At 40.9% G+C, this 23,549-nt stretch overlaps 1 long non-coding RNA gene across 1 annotated transcript in view; it reads left to right on the top strand.

The window, feature by feature from the left end:
• The first annotated feature begins 13,989 nt into the window (after positions 1 to 13,989).
• The window catches only part of LOC109972823 (uncharacterized), a 15,972-nt gene continuing 6,412 nt past the window's right edge, over positions 13,990 to 23,549 (top strand). The window contains exon 1 of the long non-coding RNA XR_002276742.1: positions 13,990 to 14,161. This is a non-coding gene — a long non-coding RNA (uncharacterized LOC109972823). The remainder of the gene's footprint in view (positions 14,162 to 23,549) is intronic.

Genomic DNA, 23,549 nt, shown 5'->3' with positions numbered 1-23,549 from the left:
AAGAAGAAGAAGAAGAAGAAGAAGAAGATCTTGTAAAATTTGTTATAAGCCAGAAGTGCTAACAGTGTCCATTTCGGCTAAACAAATATAAAATTAGGTGATATCAATATCCGGCAGCATGTGATCAAACCTGTAAGATGTTCATGTTCAATAACTTCATGTTATTGAACATGAATGTGGGGTATACCTTTTATATACACTGTGCCAGTTTTCCTTGCTGGATGTGATAGTGCTGATTGACAGTTTTCTGACAGTTGGAGGAAATGCAACCAGACAGCACGTCTGATGGTCCTGATGGTGCAGTTGGCAAGGTATCTTCTGAAATCCATACAGCTCTGACATGCTGTTGTGTTCCAGGCAGCTCAGACTGTGCAGACACACCTAACAGTCCAAGCAGGCCAAGTGACCCAAACACACATCCAGATACAGATGAGATGCTGCCTTTAGACAACAGATGGCTGGGGAATTTTAACACATTAAAAGAAAAACTGTGTGTAAAACACCAGTCTAGCTTTTATTTTATCAGACCCAAATGATTCTAAACCGCCTCCTTGCCGCATCTACCTTTCATGCCAACAGCTGGTATTAAGAAATGCTCCTAGTTATTTTTGTTTCAAGCCATGTCATCATCTCCATGCAGCAGTACTGCTTCTTTATTTATTTTTAGGTAGACTGCAAAATTATTAGTATAGACAGTTTGCTAGTAAACTTGGATTGCTAGTATAACTAGTTGAATTTAAATCAAGAAATTAAAGGGGAATGTCCCTGATTTTACACATCAATATAGGGGAAAAGTTGTTGTTTGTGGTTTTAGAGGGAATGACATCACTGAGTCTGCATCATGCTATCTGGTTGTGTACTAATCTTAAGTGTAGTTTTGCATTTTTACAATTAGAAAAACAATGAGTGTTTGCATCCTTTCTTGGAGCAGTCATGTTTGTGCATTGTCGGATCTTTTCTGATATGTTAGGCCAACAGATTTTTTCTCACCAGATTTATACAGACTTTTATTAGGGCACTTATGGTGGGTGGATAAAATATTTTTTTGACCTTTCAGTATTTTGCATTTTCATGAAGTGGGTGTGGGGTCAAAGGGGGATCTATTGAGAAGGTGTTAACTTTAATAAGCAGAAATACGGCTCTAAATTCTTCAACTACAAAGCCTTAATATAGTAAATATATTATTTGGCCCAAACTAGTATCTGACTTTTTGACATCTTTGACATCATACAACATTACTATGCCATATAAATGTTTCATTTTAATAAAATTATGAAAGGTCAAAGTGTTTATTTGTCATATGCACAGTTATGAAACATGTTTCCCTGTACAATGAAATTCTTAGCTTGCCGTCCGCATGAATGCCACACAATACAAGTGAAATATAAAGTAGATGAACAATAACACAAATCTAAAGCACCTTAAAGCAGCAAGTGAAAGAAGCGCAATAAAAACACAAGAACAATATAATGTAGAGAGAATATGTGCTTTGTGGGAGCCATGATGTGCAAATATTCAGCAGTGAGTGTGCAATTATGCATGTGCAAACTGAGTATGTAAACAGTACAGGTGGAATTACGTGACGTAGAATCTGAGTCAGCTGTTTAGGAGTGTGATGGCAGTTGGAAAGAAAGAGTTTTCAGCCTAGGGGTCCTGCATTTCAGACATATCACTGCAATGTCATCCACAAACTTTAGGATGATGTTGTCTTTGTGGGAGGCGACACAATCGTCCAGAGCAATAGAATAGAAGCCATTCAGCTTCTCTCTGTACTGCCTCTTGGCTGCTGTGATGGGTTTCCTCAGTCTGTACTTCGCAGCTTTGTACTCCGTCTCATCGCCTGATCTGAATACATGAGAGCAAGCATGCATCATGTGGCGTACCTGACTGTTTATCCAGGGCTTCTGGTTGGGAAACCTCCTGATTTGTATGGTGGGCACAATGTTGTCAATACAGGTACTAATGTACCCAGTCACATACTCAGCATAAACCTGTACGCTGACAGAAAAGTTCTCTGAGGTGGCTGCAGCTTTAAACACATCCCAGTCTGTCTGGGTGAAACAGTCCTGCAGGATGCCTTCAGCCTCTGGGGTCCAGAGTTTAATGTATTTGGTGACAGGGTTTGTTTGATTCAGTCTTTGTCTGTAAGATGGATACAGGAACAAAGAAATGTAGTCCGAGCATCCAAGGTGGGGGCGGGGTGCAGCCCTGTATGTACCACGTATGTTATTGCAAACATGATCCTGAGTCTTCCTGCCTAAGGTGGGAATGTTGACATGTTGGTAATATTTGGGAAGTATAGCTTGCAACCTGGAAATAACCCGGATTATTTCCAGGTTGCAAGCGAGCGCAGACGGCTTTACTGCTCTGCGCTGATGACATCATAGAGTTTACTGAGAGCCGCAGAGGGATTAGCTCTTGGGCTAACATACACAGCAGCCAGATAGCACTATGCTCTCTTGCTAGATAATAGGGCCAGCATTTCAGCAATAAAAAATCTACTTCTGGCGAACAGTGTTTATAAACAGTCTGTTTATCTCCATACCACGAGTTATTGATAAACACACACACACTGCCTCCTTTTACCTTCCCCGAAGCAGCAGTGCGGTCTCCTGGAGTGGGTACAGAGTGGGTCTCTAGCTGAATCACAGAATCTGGGACTTGATCAGAAAGCCAAGTCTCAGTGAGAATTAGAGCACAGCATTCTCTTATTTCTCATTGTGTTGTAATCCTAGCTCTTAGCTCATCCAATTTCTTTTCCAGAGAATATATTAAGATATATTCAAAAATGTATGAGTTTTTGTATAAATTTGTGGCAGATTATAAACTGTTCGTTAATGGGATGAGCCTAATATGAGCAGTGATAGTGTGCATATACAATGCAGACAAGGACAAATGAATTAAAAAAACCAACATAAAGTGTCTTACTAAGGTGTTGGGCAGCCAGAACAGCTTCAGTGCACCTTGGTATTGGCTCTCCAAGTCTCCGAACTCTACTGGAGGGATGAACACCAGTCTTCCAAAAGATATTCCCTCATTTGGTGCTTTGATGATGGTGGTGGCAGTGGAAACGTTAACTTGCCGCTCCAAATACCTCCCATAGGTGTTCAAATGGGTTGAGACCTGGTGACTGTGAAGGCCATAGCGTAGGATCACATAATTGTCATACTCATCAAATCCTCAGTGACCCCTTGTGCTCTATAGATAGGGGCACTGTCATCCTGCAATAGACCACTCCTATCAGGATAGGGATAATTCAGCATAGGACTAATAGGACAGGTAAACCCAAGCCATCTGCTGTATTTCTTCACTCATTTATTCAGGTTTTTCCTTTGTCACCTGTCTGTATGTGTCTGGGCAAGACAGGTTCCTCCTGTGAATACAGTTCCAGTTCAGTGAAGGACTCAACCCTCCTACTCCACCCCCACTCCTTTCTGCCACCCACATGTATACACACAGCCAAGCTGTCATGCTATGAGTCCACCAGTCAAGTAACTGCACAGCATTTATTCTTTTCATGATTAGTCTGGATTCTGTTGCAATACAGTGTAATGTGGAGAAATACAGTACAGGCCTTCATTTCCTGTACTGTAGTCAAGGTAGCCTGTTGAGGCAGCCATATAATAGCCCCACTGCAGGGGATCTCAGAGCACTCACCTAATGAGACTTGGGCTTGTTAATAAAAATGTAATCTAGCTTTGTCATTGCTTTTTACTCAATGCAAAATGCCATTAGCACTCATTAGAAATATTACTAATGCTGCCTTCACATCATAGAAATCAGAAAGACATTTTTCAAGCATTCATTTGACAATTTGTGGGGTTTGTATGATTATATAACTGGTTGTTTGAGGGGTAAGAATCCTGTATATTGTACAAAATTGCTATGTATATAAAATACATCTGGCTTACCCTAAGCAGCACATTTTAGCTGACACTGGGCTTTCATGTTTGTTTGGTTATCAGAAATCTGTGTATTATCAAGCTCTAAGAGTTTTTCAGGGAAGTCAGATTTTCCAACTCGTAATTATGTTTTGGCCATGAACAATATTTGTGTCAGAAACTCATAAGTATGATAACTCAGTAATTACATCAATGCAATATTAGACTGGGTTCCTCCAGCTCCTGCAGCCTCAAAGCTCTTCACTTCAAGTCAGTTAGGTAGTAAAGTTCCATGGTGTACATACATACTGTACAGTAGCAACTTTGGGTTCTGTAGGTGTTGGTAGCATTCTATCTATCTATTGCAGCTGGCCATTCTCCTATTTTTACATTATGCTTTTAGGCAAGGAATCTGTGTTTTCACTATGTTTTTGTTGAAAATGGAATTTTCCATGTAGGTAGGTTTGATTTAGTTCCATTTTGTCAAAAGGTGCTTTCAGACCAGAGGAACTTTTTCAAAGTTTGTAGAACTATTGGACAAAGGTACCTCCTTTTTAGTATCTGCATTGCAGGAACTGAGAATGATAATAGTTCTTAAAGGCCTGTTTTGAGGCCCCCTTTTTAGCTCCTACATGCTTGCTGGTAATGTAACATTGTTAACTGTTGTGAGCTTGATGACTAATCACTAACAGTTGGTGTTGCATAATTTCAGCCTACTGGTGGTGCGAATGCAAACAGAAAAATGTCTGTGAAGGTATATAGTTCTTTGGGGAGCTCCCCAGTGTGGTAGGCCAAACAAATTAGTCTCTATAATTGTTTGGTCCAAGAGCACCTAAAATGACTCAAAGGTTCTGAGTAAGAAATCTTCAAGGGCTGAAAGAGGGGAGCCTTTCATGCTGTGCCACAGTTTCTCCTAGGCTGGAGGAAGTATCATCATTAAAATGTCTAAAGTATTAAAAAAAAACTCATTATGAAGACAGAATTCTTCTTTCAGTGTTTTTATTTTAATAACTGGATTATTGTAACTACCACAACATGTAAACAGATTTAACCTTAACCTTAAGTATTTTTAGATGATCAACTTAAAACTGCCCTGTGTTTTCTTATAAAGAAACAAAACTTATGTTTGTATTCAGTGTTTGATACAAAGAAAACAGGGACCCTCATAAAAACATTGCTCCATGGCGCTACTAAACAGGGCACCTTTAAAACTATCAGCCTTTGGAGCAGCAGGTCAGAAAACATGAATTGTTTTTGGAACATCATGTGGAAGATTTTAGAGGCACTGAGAAATAATCTGTAATGTCATGAAGAGATGTAGTGTATTTCCCAAAAAAAGTTCTCTTTTTTTTTCTTCAGATGTACATCATAATATCACACTTTTTTCACTTCTGGGACACCTGGCAGTTTCAGTAGCCTATCCTGGTGGCTTGTAGTGTAGAACAATTTCATCTATGCATGTGACAAATTCACAGACATAAAATATAATCTTGAGCACTCTTCCTTTGCTCATTTAAAACAAATGGAACTTTAGTATAGCTTAGATCTATTAGAAAAATGCAGCTGCAATAAATTTATCTAGATGCACAGTTAATGAGATAAAAAAAACAGATCATCATATGCTACCTACTTTTCTCACAAAGCAGCCTCTCATGGATAATGTGGCTAACAAATAATAGCTGCCTAATCAGTCATACTTCTTCACTTTGAACTGTATCTACTGCATAAAAAAGATTACATTTTTCAAACACCATGTTATTTTTATTGGAAATAGTCTGTGGGAAACCATTTCCAATAAAGTGGTACTTTAATTAATCAGGCTTTAGGTAAGGGAAAATGGAGTCATGCGATTACACCTACAAATTTTCAAGAATTATGGGATTATTGAAAACATTAAAAAGGTTGACTGAATTTGGTGTTGAAAATTTGTAATAAGATAAAAAAAATCTAATAAACAAATTCAAGGTTTTGTTATGCTTGGTGTCTGACCAGGAGGTGAGAGAGAGGGAGAATGACGACTCGAGGTGCAAACCCATAGTGCTATTACAGAAAACAAATGGATAAGGAAAGCAAAGTCAATGGGGTTGATATGGTCCACACCAGGGTTGTGCAGTGGAGGCTGAAAAGACCAGGACGTGCAGGTAAGCAGGGAGGCGAGCAGCAGTAACCAGGAGGATCAGAGGACTAGGATGGACAGGTGAGTAGACAGGAGAGCGGCAGGAACCAGGAGGCTCAGAGGACCAGGATGGACAGGTGAGTAGACTGGAAGTAATCATGGCAGAGTGTAGTCAGTTCACCTTGCCTGGCTGCATCGACCATAAACTTCAATCTCCCCGTCACCTTAACGTCATCAATGATCTGGCGACAAAGGAGTGTCTGCCATCACTTTATGTAGGGAAGGTTGAGCGTCGGGGATGAGCCTCAGCTGTGCGTTACACCCAGTGAGTGGATAATCAGGTGATGCAGCTGTGTCGCTGAGCCTGCAGGCTGAGAGAGAGCGAGAGAGAGAAAAAGAAAGAGAGGCAGGTAGCACCGAGCAGACCTGACAGGTTTCTATATGGAAAAGTTTTGAACTTAGTACAACCCCAAATCAGAAAAATTAAAACTGAAAAGAGTGACGTGTTAATTATGTGTGTCCTGTATTACATTGAAAACAATACAGCAGCACAATATTTGAGCATTATTTTCTCCTTTAGGAGCAAAGTTGGGCCCAGGAGTGCCAGTTTGCCAAAAATATATGAGAATATTAATAAAAAGTTTAAAGACAATGTTCAGGAAGGGATTTGGATATATCACCCTCTACCATGCATAACATAATTAAAAGATTCAAGGAATCTGGAGGGATTTCAGTGCATTAAGGGCAATGGATGCAAGCCTAAGCTGGATGACCATGCTCTCTGATCCCTCAGATGGCACTGCATCAAGAATCGTCACTCTTCTATAAGCGATATAACCACATGGGCTCAGGATTACTTTGGCATCTCTGTGTCAGCCACTACAATACGTAAATGCCACTTAAAACTGTACTGTGCCAAATGGAAGCCCTATATCAATAATGTCCAAAGTTGCAGGCGACTGCTCTGGGCTTGTAGGCATCTGGGATGGTATCATATTTCAGGTTTTATTAGAAGGAAAGGATGCCGTCTGCAGACCAAAGACAAAAAGGACCCTCCAGACTGTTACCAGCAACAAGTCCAAAAGCCAGGGTCTGTCATGGTCTGGGGTTGTGTTAGCGCCCTTGACAAAGGAAACTTACACTTCTGTTGATGGCACCATCAATGCTGAAAAATACATAGAGATTGAAATGCAAACTGTATCAACGAAGACTCGGGACCATTGTGCACTTTAAGACTTGTTTGCAGGAAGAATGGAACAAAATGACACCTGACACATTTAATCACTTGGTGTCCGCAGTCCCTAAACATCTTTTAACAAGTGTTGTGAATAGGAAGAGCAACATCACACCATGGTAAATGTTTTACTGTTCCAACTTTTTTTGGAATGTGTAGCAGGCATCAGAATTGAAGTGACAGTTTATTTTGAACAAAGGATAAAATTGTGAGGCATCGCAATTTTTTTCAATGTAATACAAGACACTGATGATTTACACATCACCGTTTTCAGTTTTACTTTTGATTTTACGTTGATTTGATTTTAAATTTTTTTGTTTATATACACACACACACACACACACACACACACACACAGGCACACAGGCAACTGCACCAACACCCAGAACATCGAACAATCCCCGCCAACCTCGAACTAAGTAAATCCAGCCCAGAGGGGCATCATTGGGGATCCTATCAGGTGTCTCTTTCTGCATCCAGTGCTACAATACATTGTAATATTTTAATTCCAATTGGTTAAGTTTAAAAGGACACTGTTCCTTCTTTTAACTTATGGTTGTCTTCAAGTGATGAATGATTTTAAATGTTAAAGTGACTATAACTCATATTTTACTATAACAGTGTCAGGGAAAAGACCAAAACTCTAGCAACACTTGCAGTGTATGTACAGAATAACTTTATTGTAAGCCCAATCCTACATTATAGTTATTCTATACATACACTGCAAGTGTTGCTAGAATTTTGACCTTTTCCATTTATTTTTACTCATCTATGCCTTGGCAGCAGGTTGTGCCAGAAGTTTTTGCTTTTTCTATAACAGTGTCAATATCTGGTTAACATGGAACCTTTGGTAGCTACAGAGCCTCAGGAGTTGGTGGTGACCATAATGGAGACCAAAAAATAGTATTGAAAAAAAATGAATATTTTATAAATCAAGTTTGGTAACATGTTTGCCATATGAACTTCAATGATAATGTTATGTAAATGTTGCATTCACAAGTTTGTAATCAGTTATTTGCAAGTTTAAAGTGTTCCCAATTTTATTTAACCTGACATTGTGTGAGTGCTCAGTAACTATGTAGCTTAATTGAAAATGCTGTTAGCTAAATATGCTGAGCATGAGCCCTTGTTTCATCATAAAACACCAGCCCATACATCAACAAGCCCTGTTTCACAGTAAGACTCAAGCAGCATTGTCAAAGAGGAGGCTTACAGAAATGGGGACAGGACTCTGTACAGCCAGGCCAGGAACACACTGACAAGGGAGATCAAAGCAGTAAAGAAGATCTACTCTCAAAAGCTGAGGGACCAGGTGTTGGCCAACGACCTGTTGTCTGTGTGGAGCAGCCTCAATAGCATTACAGGCTACAAGAAACCATCTCCCCCTGCTGAATGTGTTCTACTGCAGGTTTGACAATCAACACTCCCTCCTCACCATCCTTACCTCAGACTCAGCAGCTGCTCCCCCGACAATTACCACCCTTCCACCCTGCCCCCACCTCTAACAATCTGTGAAAAGGATGTGTGTGGCCTCTTAAAAAAAAAAAAAAGGACCAGAAAGGCACCAGGCCCAGATGGCATGCCCCCCTCCTGCCTGAAAGTGTGTGCTGATCAGCTGGCCCCCATCTTCACACTCATCTTCAACAGGTCACTGGAGCTGTGTGAAGTCCCCTCCTGCTTCAAATGCTCCACCATCATCCCAGTCCTCCAGAAAACCTCCATCAGTGGACTGAACAACTACAGACCTGTCGTCCTGACATCTGTAGTTATGAAGTCCTTGAAAAGACTGGTGTTGGCCCACCTGAAGGACATCGTAGATCACTGGACCCCCCTGCAATTTGCCTAACAGGCAATATACCTTATGTTGGTATATTGTTTACTTGCCCCTTGCTGTTGCCTTGCATGGGGATATGCACATGCACATTAAGAGCCGCTGTACCAGGGTCAAATTCCTCGTGTCCAACACACCTGGCCAATAAAGCTGAAGAGAAAAGTAATTTACTTTAGAGTGAGGACTATGTTGTGAAGACAGAGATGGGCCATGTCTAAACTTATTTACTCATTCACTATTCCCTGTATGATAGATACTTAATAGTTCACTCAATAGTGAGCAGTAAAAATTTCAATCTTGGACATACTGTATACTAATCATCATTTTAAGTGCCATGTACACTTCTTTTTCTGTCCTTTAGTGGAATTTCTGAGTGTGCTGTACTGTATAGCGGATGGATTTATGGCATTTGGACACAACTACAAAATGCACACTATTTAGTGCAGTGGTTTTCAAAGTGTGAGACATGCCTGTCATCGGGGGAGGGGTGCGTGGTGCATGGTGTACCGTGATGATTTGGTTTGGTGGCCAACTGAGTTTGATGTAAGAGTAGTGATGCCCACTAATGTGTGATCACATTTGTGTGAATGTGTATTGTTCTATCTTCTCTTGAAAAGATGCTATGTACTCTTGAAATGCTAAAGTACTATGCCTGTAGTCGCACCATTCCGACAGCAGGTGAACTGTGGGTTACTCTAGGGACTGTAAATGGGAGTGCACGCTCCGCCTTTTCCTCATAATGGCAGAGAATGCAGAAAAGAGAAACCACATCTCCCTGTCTCATAATTTCTTTCAGGATACTTTTAACTGTTTACATGTGCTGCAGCCCTGGTACTCGTAACAGTAGCCCACAGTTTAAATTTGAATGTGGAAGAACACTGGATACCGATATTCTCTGAGGGGAGGCTCACTTTCCCTCACTTTGAAAATCCCCAATCTAGTGAAATATACAATGAGAAGTGAGTGATTTTGGACACAGCCATACATTATATCAGTGAATTTCCAAGTGGAGTTATCTATCTAGCTTTCTTACATTTCTTGGCTAACATGCTACAAGAGCACCATTACCAAGGGTTGTGCAGAGGTGTGCCAGTGTGTATTTGTGCTTTAGAATGTAACTGCCATTAAAGAATCAAAAAATGACTTTTATTTCTCTGATTCACTGCTTTGTTTTAAAGGCTCTATTCTATTATAAAGCCTCGTCCGGTTCTTTCAAACCAGGAACTCAGAGGGACGACTCAGACCACTTGAGTATATAAAAAATATAACCGTGCTGGTTTATTCAAAGAGTCACAGGCAAGAATTAACATTACGGGTCCAGAGATCTCCCAACCCCCAGGCTGCCCAAGCAGCCCGGATAACGTTAGCCAAAACATGAGGAAAAGTCAAGGTGTGTGGCTGTTGTTTTCGTGGTGTGTATCTAAAACAATTGGACATAACCTTACACATTAAGACAAATATTAAGACTAGCATTACAGTTGACACTAACAGCTCTTTGCCTGTAACCTTGACCTGCCTGCAGTCTGCACTGCAAGTACATTACTGAACAGTTAACAGCCTGAGCTAGTCAATCTGTCTCCACTAACATTTCTAATACAACAGATCTCTAACCAATATCTATCTAACTAAGAAAGTACCTAACAGTTTTGCCAGAGCTACTCCTTCTCTTTATTGACATGCTATCTTGCTAGATCTCACTCACTCTCTTCTTGGTGGAGCAGATTTAGAGCACAGGCAGTGACATTTTGGCACAAAGATAAAAAGAACAGCTCTTAGGTTCACCTCTTGTTCCTTACAACCTGTTACATCTGTGGTTCACGCCATTCCCAGCACCTCGTCAGCAGGCACCGGGGGTGCTGTGGACTCCACCCCTACACTTGTAGATGCACACTCTCGGCGACGAGGCACACCTGCTCCCAATCATCTGAGCAGTACTTAAGTACAGCGTTGGTGCGTCCTCGTCGCCAGATGATACTCTCATCTTTCTACTAGCATCTTCGCAAAGCTCCCGGTCTCTCAATCCGCATGTGTTGAACTACTCCAGAGAACTTTTTTCTTTTCGACCTGCTTCACGGTGAAGTACTTTACGTTTGAACTGCTTAACTAAGAAGTTCTTTGCTTTCGGACTTGTTTAATTGAAAAGTGAATAATGCTTTGCTTTGGGACTTGTTTAATTGAGAAGTGATTTATGTTTGGAACTGTTTATCTAAGGACTGCTTTAGTTTTGGAACTGTTTATCTGAGGAATGCCCTTTTGTGAACTGTTTCCTGGTGCTGATAGCAACTCTGTGGGCTCTGCCGTCTCGCTCTGAAGTACCCGCCTGAGGTTTGTGTTTAGTGTCTGTATTAGTGAAGCTTTGGGTCTTGCTCCTGCCTACGTCTCTTTTACTGGAAGTCAAGCGTCTTCCCCCCTACCTGCTCTGCTGTCCTCTGGGACTCAATGCACCCCATTCCGGTTCCAGCTCCTGAGACAACCTTCCCAGCCCTCACGCTCTCCTTCTCTGCTCCTGAACAGTGTACCACATCTCCCCACAACCCTGGGTTGCCCGTCCAGTGGTCCAGTCATTACAGCTGCCCCAGCTGACGAGACCCCCTATGAATCCCTGCGCCGGATCCTCGTAGTCTTCTTCTTGTCTCTTTAAATAAATATTTCCCTGACCTGGGTACGAGCCCTGCATCTCCCTGAGTCCTGCCTTTCTGTTCAGATACGGCTCAGCCGTAACACAACCAGCTGTTGCATAGAACATAGAAAATTAACAGGCCTGTGCTGCAGTTCCATTGAATATTCAGTGTTAGCCACCATGTTGGAAGGGTTTTTTGCCCTCCAAGGCTCTGTGCTAATCACCTCACTAAAAACAATGGTGAGGAGTGCTTTAAAACATTCCTGTAACTGGATGATGATTTAGATCATCACCAAATTCTAATCAACTGTTATTTGAGCCATACCCTACCTCTCCAAAACAATGTCATCCAAATCCATTCATTACTTATGCAGTTATGCTGCGAACATCCAACAAACAAACAAATGTTGGTAAAAATAAATAAATAAAACTTGGCCGAACCCTAACTGTACCATGTGAAGAGAAGGGCTCCAGACAGACTCTTGACAAGATTGTAACAGTGGAGTATTGGCTTACTGGTCTCCTGCTTTGGGCAAGACTGTTTCTGAGCTCCATAAAATCCACTCTGACTGTGCCACAGCTGTTATTATAAGACATGCTGCCCACATACTGTAAAACATGGTGCCCACACAATCCTACATGTACACAGATACTTGGTATATTGTAGCAGTGTACATTCCAACACAGTCATAAAATGACCCCTAATCACCAAAGCAAGTGATAGCTCATGTGTGGGTGGACCATGGATGTGCAGGACCTTTAACTGGTCCTAGTAAAAGAACAGCTGACTCCAGTCTGACCCCTCTCTGTGCCTCTGAATGACTGATTTCCCTCTTCTACTTCATATTACTGTTTTGTTTTCCAGTTCCAAGAATCTTTTTTTCCCTCATGTCCCAGTCTTCCATTCCCCATTCTCTAGAGCTCCAGATTGCCTTCTTCTTCTCTTCCAGCCACATATGTAACACTGTTTACTTGGCAATGTAAAAAATGGTTCTAGGAGTTAACAGTGGTGGTTTACCAATACTGTCTGATGAGTAATTTGTCTCCCGCCACTGTATCGAAAGTCTGCTGGAACCCATTACCAGAGACAGAGTACATGGGCACATCCCAGGTCCCGTATTTGATCATTGTTTGGTCCTTGCTTGATACATACAGTAAATCGTTCCCAAAGCTCTTATTTCTGCTCTGAGCAAGGAGGGTTCTCTGTGGAGCCATGAGACCATCTTTCATAGAAGTTTTGACTGACTGACTGACACACCCCTTTATTAGCAACCTGTTGGTGATTGGATGCTGCTGCTAATTCTACTTTCTAACAAAACAGAAGAATAACAGAACCAACTCAAGCATATTAGCCAAATCTTGTAGATTGTATTTGTTTTCAGATTCACCATCTAGATCTGTATGTCTGGATGAAGCATTAACAACATTCTTCATTCAGCAGAAATATTTTTCTTTGCCTGTTTTGTTATTTCCCCTTTTAATCTTTATCATGAATAATATGAATTAGTCATGGAGAGGCAGCAATGAAAACCTCAAAAATGTTTAATGGTGTTTGTTTCATTGTTTCCATTCATTCACATGTGAAGCTGAGGTAGGACTGTAGTTTGTCTATGTCAGGGACCAACCAGTAACCAGAGAACACAGCTTTTAAAAGTTAAAAAGATGAGCTTTTTATTAACCTAAAAACAAGGAAAAATACATACAACATCAATATCAAATAAACTGGGCCCTAAAAGAGGTCAACAAAAGGTAAGGAAACTCAAAATGCAGCAAACTGAACTGCACAGTATCTCAAACAAAACCAACTGACCTAACAAATGACACACACACACACACACACACACACACACACACACACACACACACACACACAGGGGAATTGTTTATTTGTCATATGCACAGTTAGGAAACATGTTTCCCTGTACAATTAAATTCTTACTTTGCCATCCACATGAATGCCACACAATACAAATGAAATATAAAGTAGATGAACAAGTAACACAAACTCTAAGGCACTTTAAGCAGCAAATGCAGAGATATAATAAAAATATATACAGTAAGAATATAATAAGAGTGTCTGCTGCATGTGCAGTAGTCTGTCATGATTCGGTTCCGCTGCTTCCTGTCGTGCTTTTATTTTGATGTTACTTCCTGTTTTGCTTCACCAGTTTCGGTCTTTTTACTTTCATCATCACTCATATTCGTTTCACCTGCTTCTTTTTGTTTGCACCTGTTTTCACCTCTATTTAGGCAGCGTCCTCTCATCAGGATGCTGATTGTTCTAGACTCCAGCATTATTTGGTTTTGGTATTTTGTGTTTTGACCCGAATCGTGTATTTTGACAATTCTGTTCTGCCTTGCCCTCTCATTTCAAACTGCTACTGTGTATTATTTATCGGACTTCCCTATGGACAATGCATTTTGGATTCCTTTGCTGTATGTGTTTGCTGGCTCTGACCTTGGACTGTTATACCAACCTGTAAGTGCATTTTGTGTTACACCGTGTCTTGTCAGCTGTTTAGGAGTCTGATGGCAGAGGGAAAAAAAGAGTTTTTCAGTCTAGAGGTCCTGCATTTCACACAATAACATAATGTAACCCACTTCTGAGTATGTACACCTGCTTAACCTAGGTTCGTAGGAGCTGAGAGTAACAATAACAACCAGTGACACAGGGGTAAACAGTCATTGTGAACATTTAGTCAACATTTGAACAATCAGAAATGCACCATATAAACACACAACCTGAGGCCCCGTAATCTGATAAAATGAAACAATTGTCCCTTTTTCAGTTTGTTCACTTTGAAAAGTGTATCCACTCAATATGGACGTTTGGTAGTCTGAAGAATAGTTAAATCAGGAGAGTTTTCCACCATAGGTTCTTGTAGGTATCAACCATAAGGACCGACACAACCCTACCCCGAGCTTGTTGCCAGGTATGGTGTAGATTCAAAAGTCAACCGGGAGGCTCGCCATCCACTGGATCCTGGTCAGCCTTGTAGGGTACAAGGACTGGGGTTCCACACTTTCCACTCAGCTGACAAAGACGTGACTGGAGTCCCTCAGTTTCCACTCAGCTAAGAAAGACTTGACCTGTATTTATAAAACGGGTGTATAGTACAGGCTTTTACACTATATTGTTTTAGATTCTTTAACTCATTCAAGTATTTGTTGTACAACAGTAAATTTATCTCCTCCAATAGAAAGATGCTTAACTATAGTTAACTACAAGTTCATCTTACTGTAATCTCTCATATTAACATATGCCATTTTAACCAACTGTAATTCTAATAAAATACAATGGTTTAATTCACAACTGATCACATTTCACCAATGAATCACTTAGACCCACATTACCTTTTTCCTTCAACATAGGAGTTTTAGATTTTAAATAAAGAAAGCAATTATAGGGTTCTAGTTTACAACCAATAACATAATTTACAGCATAGCTGTCTCTTTTTCACCCATTTTAAATAACCTAAAATGCATATCACTGACCCATCGTTATATAGTCAGTATGACTACTGTAGGCACTTCACAGTGTAAGATATTCACAACATGCTTATTCCTTCACACAGCACACATCAACCAATTATTTTACTAATTCACATAAACCTTCTTTAGTAGTATACACTCTCCAACATGAAACGTACAAAATCTCCTCAATGGCAGCTAACATGACCAACACGTGGCATTTCCATACACACCCCCACTGAGAACAGGTGAGTTTGCTTACCAAGACGGGAGTTTTCTAACCGGAAAAGTCAACAATTTAAATCCTCTTTGATACTTCTCCACCTCTTTTTCTTTCTTTTCTGTTACCCACATGGAGGAGACAAAACAGTGCTCCTCTCTAACTAGCTAAGTGAAGCAGTAGCAAACTATATCCTGTCTCATCAAAATAAAATTCAGTTTTTCAAAATAAAACCTAAAATACATATGAACAGAAAATAAGATAAATAGTGCTCAGAAATAAATAAAAAGAAATCATTAACCCTTTCTAGGTGGGTTACAATAACTTAACAAAGTTTTAACATAAACTACAAACAAACAAACAATACATTTCTCCTTAACTCCCCCATTCCTTGTACTGGGCACTTGGTACAGTCCAGGACTAGTGGGAGGTATTTAAACCTTCTGCTTTTTCAGTACAGTCTTTTTCACAGGACCACCCCCAGCCATGAAACATGGGAACTCAAAAGAAAAATGTACACACATTAACAATACAAAATTAACCAAATGTGCATGCTTCATTGCTCAATTATGTATGTCCAATGTCAAAACTAAATACCTAACCTCTACCTACAACTAGTGATGCCTGATCGAGGCTTTGTTGAGCTTCAACACAGTATTCAAAAAATGGTTCATTACTCGAGGCTTCAGTGACACAGTGCTCGAATAAAATGAAGTGCAATCAAGACATGACATTGGTTCATGGATTGTTTGAGATTTGATTCTCCATGCATATCCCTGTTTGACTACACTACATGGCTGTATGGTTTCAAGCTGACAATAAAATATGAAATAAACATGAACTCATGTTGAAGACCATGTTTCTTATTTGGCATGTCTGAGTGTAACCCTGTAATATTTGAATCATATGAACTTAAGTTTCTTTTCCTATTTTTTTATTCCTTAATTATATGTTTCACTATTGCATTGATGACTGTTAAAACTGCTTAGTATTTCCTGTTTGTTAAAGAATGTGTATGCAGGATGTCTGCCCTTTGAAGATGACCATATGTTCGTGTTTTTGTTTGCTACCGCCTGAGTTACAACACTCACACACCATTTGATTAGCATATTCAGTAAGCTGACGTGAACAGAGGTTGGCCTGCTCACGCCTATGGCCAATAGCATTATGATACGTGTAAGTCCAACCTCTATATGGGGCAGTTCCCATCCACGAAGATAAATGGAAATACAGACAACAGTCCGGTACCCCTTGATGACGAGGTTCCTGCGGAAGCTCCGTTTCTCTGAGCCCAGTGCTGTATGGCTTTACATGTGACCAGATTTTGATTCAGTTTTTTGTTGATTTTATACAGTCCTCTTCTGTCTTCACTTCTCACACTTTCAACTAAAGAACCAGGTGTAACAATCCTATATACTCTTCACTTATATTTTGTGTTATGAAACATTTAAATGGTGCTGCTACATTTATGAGCTGTGCTCTACAAATTCAGACAGATGTCATTTTCACATCAACTCGAGACATCGACTCACCGATCCACACCACTAGGATCTACAGCCAGGATATCGGAATGTCATTCAGACTGGATAAGTGTGGTCGAATGGTAACAAGGAGAGGGAAGGTAGTCAGAACTGAGGGGATTGTACTACCACAAGGTAACATAGCAGATGTTGAGGACAGCTACAAGTACCTTGGGATCCCGCAGGCAAATGGGAACCATCAAGAGGCTGCAAGGAAAGCAGCAACTACCAAGTACCTGCAGAGAGTAAGGCAAGTCCTGAGAAGTCAGCTGAATGGAAAGAACAAAGTCCGGGCGATTAACATCTACACCCTGCCGGTCATCAGGTACCCCGTTGGCATAATAAGCTGGCCAAAGGAGAAGATAGAGGCCACTGACATCAAGACAAGGAAGCTCCTTACAATGCACGGCAGGTTTCACCCCAAGTCTGGCATCCTGAGACTGTACACTAAGCAGAAGGAAGGAGGCACAGGAGAACATGTATATAATCTAGGACAAAAACTGGGAACTAACCGTTGCTGTGTTGATGTGAACTGGGTAGAGATCGCTTACTGGCCAGTGAAATTCCATTCAAAGTCTATGAGGTTCTTTAGAAGAGTGGATACATGGGGGTTGACTGTGACAGACTTCTTCTGAACAACATTCCCTGCCCCTCCTTGTCAGCGAAGCTGTAGATATGGGCCTCGAAAAGCACCAAGATACAGAGAAAGCAGAGGAGAAAGAGGAAGTTTCAGGGGAGGTTGGAGAAGACAAAGGAACTAGTATTAAAATGCTATGGCAGAATTTTTAGAAAGTTAAGCTTTTTAATAAGTAAGGAAAATCATAAGATGTGTGTGTTTTGTTTGAAATAATCATTAGTGAATGTGTAAGAAAAAAATGTGAAATGATTGTATTAAAAGAATAGGGAGAAGTGATTTACATCTCAGAGTGAAAAATACAAGAATCACAGAAAAGAGGAAGTAGACACACATCAATGTCTAATCAATGATAATGAATATTTAATCAAGTAATGATTTCAAAATATAAAGATCTATGTTTTGATTTTAAGGCATTGATCGTTTTGTATAAAATCAGTGTGTAATTCTGATTGTTCTGTTAAAAAGCAAGGATGGAATTTTGATATTTCAGTCAGATGAGTTTTTTTTGTATTTTTGCTATGTATTGAGATGGTTTAGCTTTCTAAAAAAGAGAAAGTAGAATCCAAGGCTGGTTACGGGTAGCAGGCTTGAGCGATGACAATAAAAAATATGCAATACTTCAGAACAATATGATTTTGCACGCCAAATAAGGTATTAACTGCAAACTGCGGCATCTGGTTGGATGAGAGGACAAAGACTACTGACCAGAACCCTATAAAAACCCAGGCAAAAAGAGGAACAGAGAGTTCTCCCATGACTGTGGCCGGAGACTCTGTCCGGATGATTGTCTGACTTCCAGGAGACCGAGGACTGTGGAGAGGCAGTCCGGGAAGAGCACCCCTATGGGGGTGCTCCCCCCCAGGCCCTGGCCTGTAAGGGGGAGATGGATGTCGCCAAGGGAGAGAGAGCCCCTTTCCGTGGGCTTCCCCTACCAGCACCGAGCTTGTGAGGGTGAGATGGATGTCAACGAGGGAGAAAGAGCACCTTTCTGTGGGTGTTCCCCCGCAGGTGGTTTCAACATGTGAGGGAGGAATGGATGTCAACGGGGGACGATGGAGCAGTGGTGGAGCCTCACAGTTCAGCGGGAAAACTGAATTCTTGCTTAAAAGATGACTGAAGAAGGAATGAAGAATTTTAACAGAATGCCACCTGGCCTGGTGTGGAAAGATGGCTTGAAAAGAAAACCATTTTAGACATTTCAATGTCTTTATGGTTTCCTGAGTTACAGAAGATTTGACCAAGAAAAACATTGTTTATCTGAATTTGTCCTATTTCTCTCCGAGAGTTTTGAAGATTTAACCAGATGAGCTTTGATATTTTTGTTTATATATTATTTTCCCCTTGTGAAAGCTTGAATCATGGCCAAAAGGGAAAAAGAGGAACAATTGGCCAACCTGCCACCACCCCGCCCCAAGCCAGCTGAGGATCGGTGATGTGAGACCTTTCACTTTTATTCAGATCAAGAGCTTAGCTCAACCATAATAATTTTAATCAGTATAATATTTTAGAGTGATGTTAGAAGTAGTAGTTTTAACTACAGCCAGTTCTTTTATCTGAAGGCCCCAAGAAGTAACAGGAAACAGGAATCAGCTTTACGTAGATTTATTTTCTTCTGGTTAAATGCAGAGTTATTACAGTGCTGGGCTCTATGAGATGACAAGTCTCCAAGAGCCTCGATAATCATTCACATTTATCTTCTCGGGCTGGGACTGCCCTGTACACGGGTGGTACGTTACACGTAAATATTCTAGAATGTTCATATAGGCAGTATGTGCGTGTGTGTTGTTATCTTCAGGCATTTCTCTCTAACTGACAGTGGACATGCAGGTAGCTGTGTCACTTCCCTGATTCAGTTGTAAAAAAACCCTTACTCATGCTTCAGACATGAGTGACCAGTTCAAGCCCGTCAGACTTCACGTCTGTTAAGTAGCATAAATTAACAGTATCTTATCTATAGTTTCCAGAACGGCACTTATCTATGCAATCTATTCTTGCACAATTTTCCAAAAAGATGAAAAATACTACAAGTTGACTCAAAGCTGAATATTATAACTATAGTGCATGCATAAGAGCCAGGTTAATACTGATACATGGTGCTGCTAATGAAACACAGACAGTCATACTAAACTCTATCATTATAAAAGCAAAATAATACTAACAGTAAATAAAACAACTGTAACCTCTGAAATCCAATCCTAACAGTAGCTGTTGATTTATTTAGATTTTAAGTCAATCAAGACAATTATTGATGAATTTAGGGCTTATATTTTATTGCTTGTTGCTTTGCTGTAGCTCTGTTAAGCTTCTATATAAAAATCCTGAAAAGGTTTAATACTCTGTGGTTATTGAGTCAAGTTTGATGTTCTTGACATTCTTATGATTTTAGTGAGTTTGCACTTTTAAGTGATAATGGTTAAGGCACAGTTCTCAGTGTTTGGTTACCCAGTTCCCAGTGAGTGTGATTACCTGAGTCTTAATGAGTGTCTGAGGTTGCATAACAGTTCACAGGGTTGACAGAAGGCCCAGATTGAACTGCTGAAATGATTTTAGACAGTTACACCAGAAAAGGGTTTATCTAAAAATATCCAACTTTTTACTTGCTAAATAGTATACACTATTCTTTAAATATCCTATCCTTAATAACGTCTTATGTCAACTAAATACTGTGCAAAACAAATATGGTTTTAAGTGTCCAGTGACACAGCTTTCATTGATTTTTTTTCAGACAAAATTTAACACTTCCTCAAAGAGCCAGAGTGTACTGGTTTATAAAAATTTCTTAGTACAGTAACATCTGAGGGTTAAGGAGGTAGCTGCCACAATAACTGCAGGTTGCTGTTGTTTGGGGTCTTATTCTGAATTAATAACATGAAAGAGGGAGGTCTGCAGAGAACTCTGTTTGCAGGTTCATGGTAGTCAATTACTGAGTGAATATCTCCATCATAAAACCTCAAGCAGTGTTTGGAGCTTTAATATGTTTCAAATATGCCAACTTAGTGTGAGAGGTTAAGGTTTATTCCTATGTCCAGGGGTTAGCATATCGTGGCTTTCATGCAATACATATAAACGTTTTTTAGGACTAACTATGTAACTAATTTATCTATTTTGCTATGTAACTTACTATCTAGCTATCTATTGATCTATCTATCTACAGTGATTCTCCACTAAATACACAATATGCTACAATGCTGCTAACTCTCAAAACAACTAACGGCAACAACAGCAACAAACCAACCTGCTCTGCAAAGAAAAATTCAAATGATTGCAACTAAATAGGGATATTCTGTCCCTGAACACAGTATCCCAGTGATTCACATGACAAACTGAACCAATCAGCTGATTTGTATGATGTCCGAGGCACTCAAGTGCTAGTCACGTGACCAAAACACGCCTTGGCACAGTGGTTCGATACAATTTTTTCAAGAGCTACCACGCATGTGTCGGACCATCACTACCTACAACTTAAAGCTACACACATGAACAAAGAAAACGAATGATTACCCAAACAATTCTACTGCTGGTGATGGTTTAGGCCCTCACATCCTATCCTTAATAACAGGCCAGGGCTGAGGCATTCACAGTCTAAAATATTTGGGCTAGTAACTTTTTGCAAAACATAAAACATTCTGCTCATTTGGATTTCCAAATAATAATTTTGCAAACAATGCCAATCAAAATTAGAGAAATGCCACTTCAGACGATAGTTTCCTTGTATCTTTCCTCATATCTTCAGTGGGAAAGACAAAGACGCAAGTAAAAGAAGCAAGTGAGGGAACTGCGGTCCTGTGCAATTTAGAGAATTTAGATGTGCCCTGTTACTGTGCATAACAACGTTAGGTGACTCAGCTCATCACATCATTATGCTGGTACAGTGGTACTGGTACTCCTTTTATATTACCTCTAATACTGTACAGTATAGCTATGGCTCTCATGCTAGACTTGGAGTAGAAAAGCAAAGATTCTTTCCTCCCTCCAGATTGAAGCTGCGGATGCAGCTAACCCTCATTTGCCATTCAAAACAGACCTTCCTCACCCTTTTTCTGGAGATGGTACGGAGCCTTTTAGTGCATGGATACAGAGATTTAAAGTTGCACTTGATGTTGCCACTGTATCACCACATAAGGCCAGACTTCTCCCTGCTAAGCTCATTGGTTCAGCTTTTGCTTACTGGCAGTCCTTGTCACCAGCCGTGAAAGCTGACTACAGTTTGACTAAAGCCAGCCTTTCCTCTGTTTTTGGCTGCACTACATTTTTGGCCACATTTCAGACATTTTTGAACACACGTCTACGTAAACCACAAGAACCACTGGAAGTCAATGCTGCTGAGCTCACAAATTTAGTAACTGAAGCGTTCCCTCAATATGATGCCACAGTAGCACAGCATTGTGAAATTTTTCGAAGATTTGTAACCGGATTAGACCCACTGCTTCAACTAAAAATACATGAGCACGGCGCTGTGACTTTGGACCATGCTTTGAAAGTGGCTACTCAATGTGAACGTGCTCAGCTGGCCATCAGTGTTGCTAACCCTGCAGCTGTTATGCCGGTGATGGTGAACCAACACCCACCAACTAACGCCTTACCAGCTGGCACCATCATTGAACTGACATCAGCTATTTCCGAACTCCGGATGGAACTACATGCTTTACGCCAGTCTCACCTTTGATGGACGGATGAATGCGTGGATCACCTTTCACAGCGGATCTCCAGTCTTCAGGATGAGAGGACATCTTCACGCCCTCCACGTCAGACCTGCGCATCTGTGGACTACGACATTACTACGAATCATCGCCAGCCTGGCTCAGACAATCTTCATCATCACGGAGACCACTGTACTTCACAACACCTACAAAGCGGTCGACAACGCACCCGAGACGACATTGTTCCCCACGACACCACCATGACTACCCTCAATTTGAGCAATGACCCCCAGTCGAGGATTACTGCCAGAGACATTGTAGCTGTTCACGTGGTCATGAGTCACACATTCCTCACTACACACAATTTGACAGACACACTACTCCCAGACATTATGACACCCCCAGATCTGGTCGCTCACCCTCCAGGGAGCGCAGGCATGGTTATAACCACAAACATAGCACATGTTATGCTCGCTCACCTTCACATAGCCCATAGTACAGACACCCAAGTCATCACAGTCATAGCCCTTCATCACCATCTTTTCAGGCCAGTAGTTCATCTAGGTATCACACCTCACCCACACGACAGGTACGCTTCTCTCAGTCCCACAGAGTGGAGGCTCCACAGCCTCAGGGAAACAAGTAGAAGCTGCCATTGAGGGCCAAATGCCAGCTCCCCCACCCATGACGGTCCATTCTGTCACTGCTAATGTTAACTCTACTCCACCCACACCTTTTGTTCAGATCACACTGGCTGGTACTGAACTTCATGCATTGGTTGATACAGGGTCAGGTCTCTCTCTCATTACAGATGACTGCCGTAAATTCATTCCAGCCTTGTCCAGTCAGCCTATCAGTAAATCATTTGTACTTGCCTCATCAGTCACTGGACAGCTATTAGACATACTTGGCTCTGTGACAGCTCCAATACACATTGGAGATGTGACATTCCCACATGTTTTCCATGTAGTACGCACCGCTACACATCCTGTTCTCATAGGTTGGGACTTCTTGATAGAACACAAGGTTTCTGTCAAGAACAATGGTATTACATCCCATTTCACTGACACTTATGTAGGTGTAACCGGTCGCCTTTGGGTCTCTAAACTGTCCTTTTAATCCTCGCCTGTCCCTCTGGTGACTGGCCGTGCTGCGTTGTGTTAGCTTTGGGACACATGGACCGACACACTTGCTATTCACGGGGCCCTTTATTGCTGGTCATAGAAGAAAAATACATACAACAGTTAGCCTCCAGTGAGTGCTCAGCTCTTTCCTGCACGGTGTCGAGTGGTAAGAGGAATGAGCTGAGCATTCACTGGAGGCTAACTGTTGTATGTGTTTTTCTTCTATGACCTGTTCGTCCCGGCCTCCTTTGTTAT

The sequence above is a fragment of the Monopterus albus genome, unplaced genomic scaffold, assembly GCF_001952655.1.
Source record: "Monopterus albus unplaced genomic scaffold, M_albus_1.0 scaffold270.1, whole genome shotgun sequence".
NCBI lineage: Eukaryota > Metazoa > Chordata > Actinopteri > Synbranchiformes > Synbranchidae > Monopterus > Monopterus albus.
Note: the sequence above shows the minus strand (reverse complement) of the source record. Positions and strands in the feature narration are given on the sequence as shown.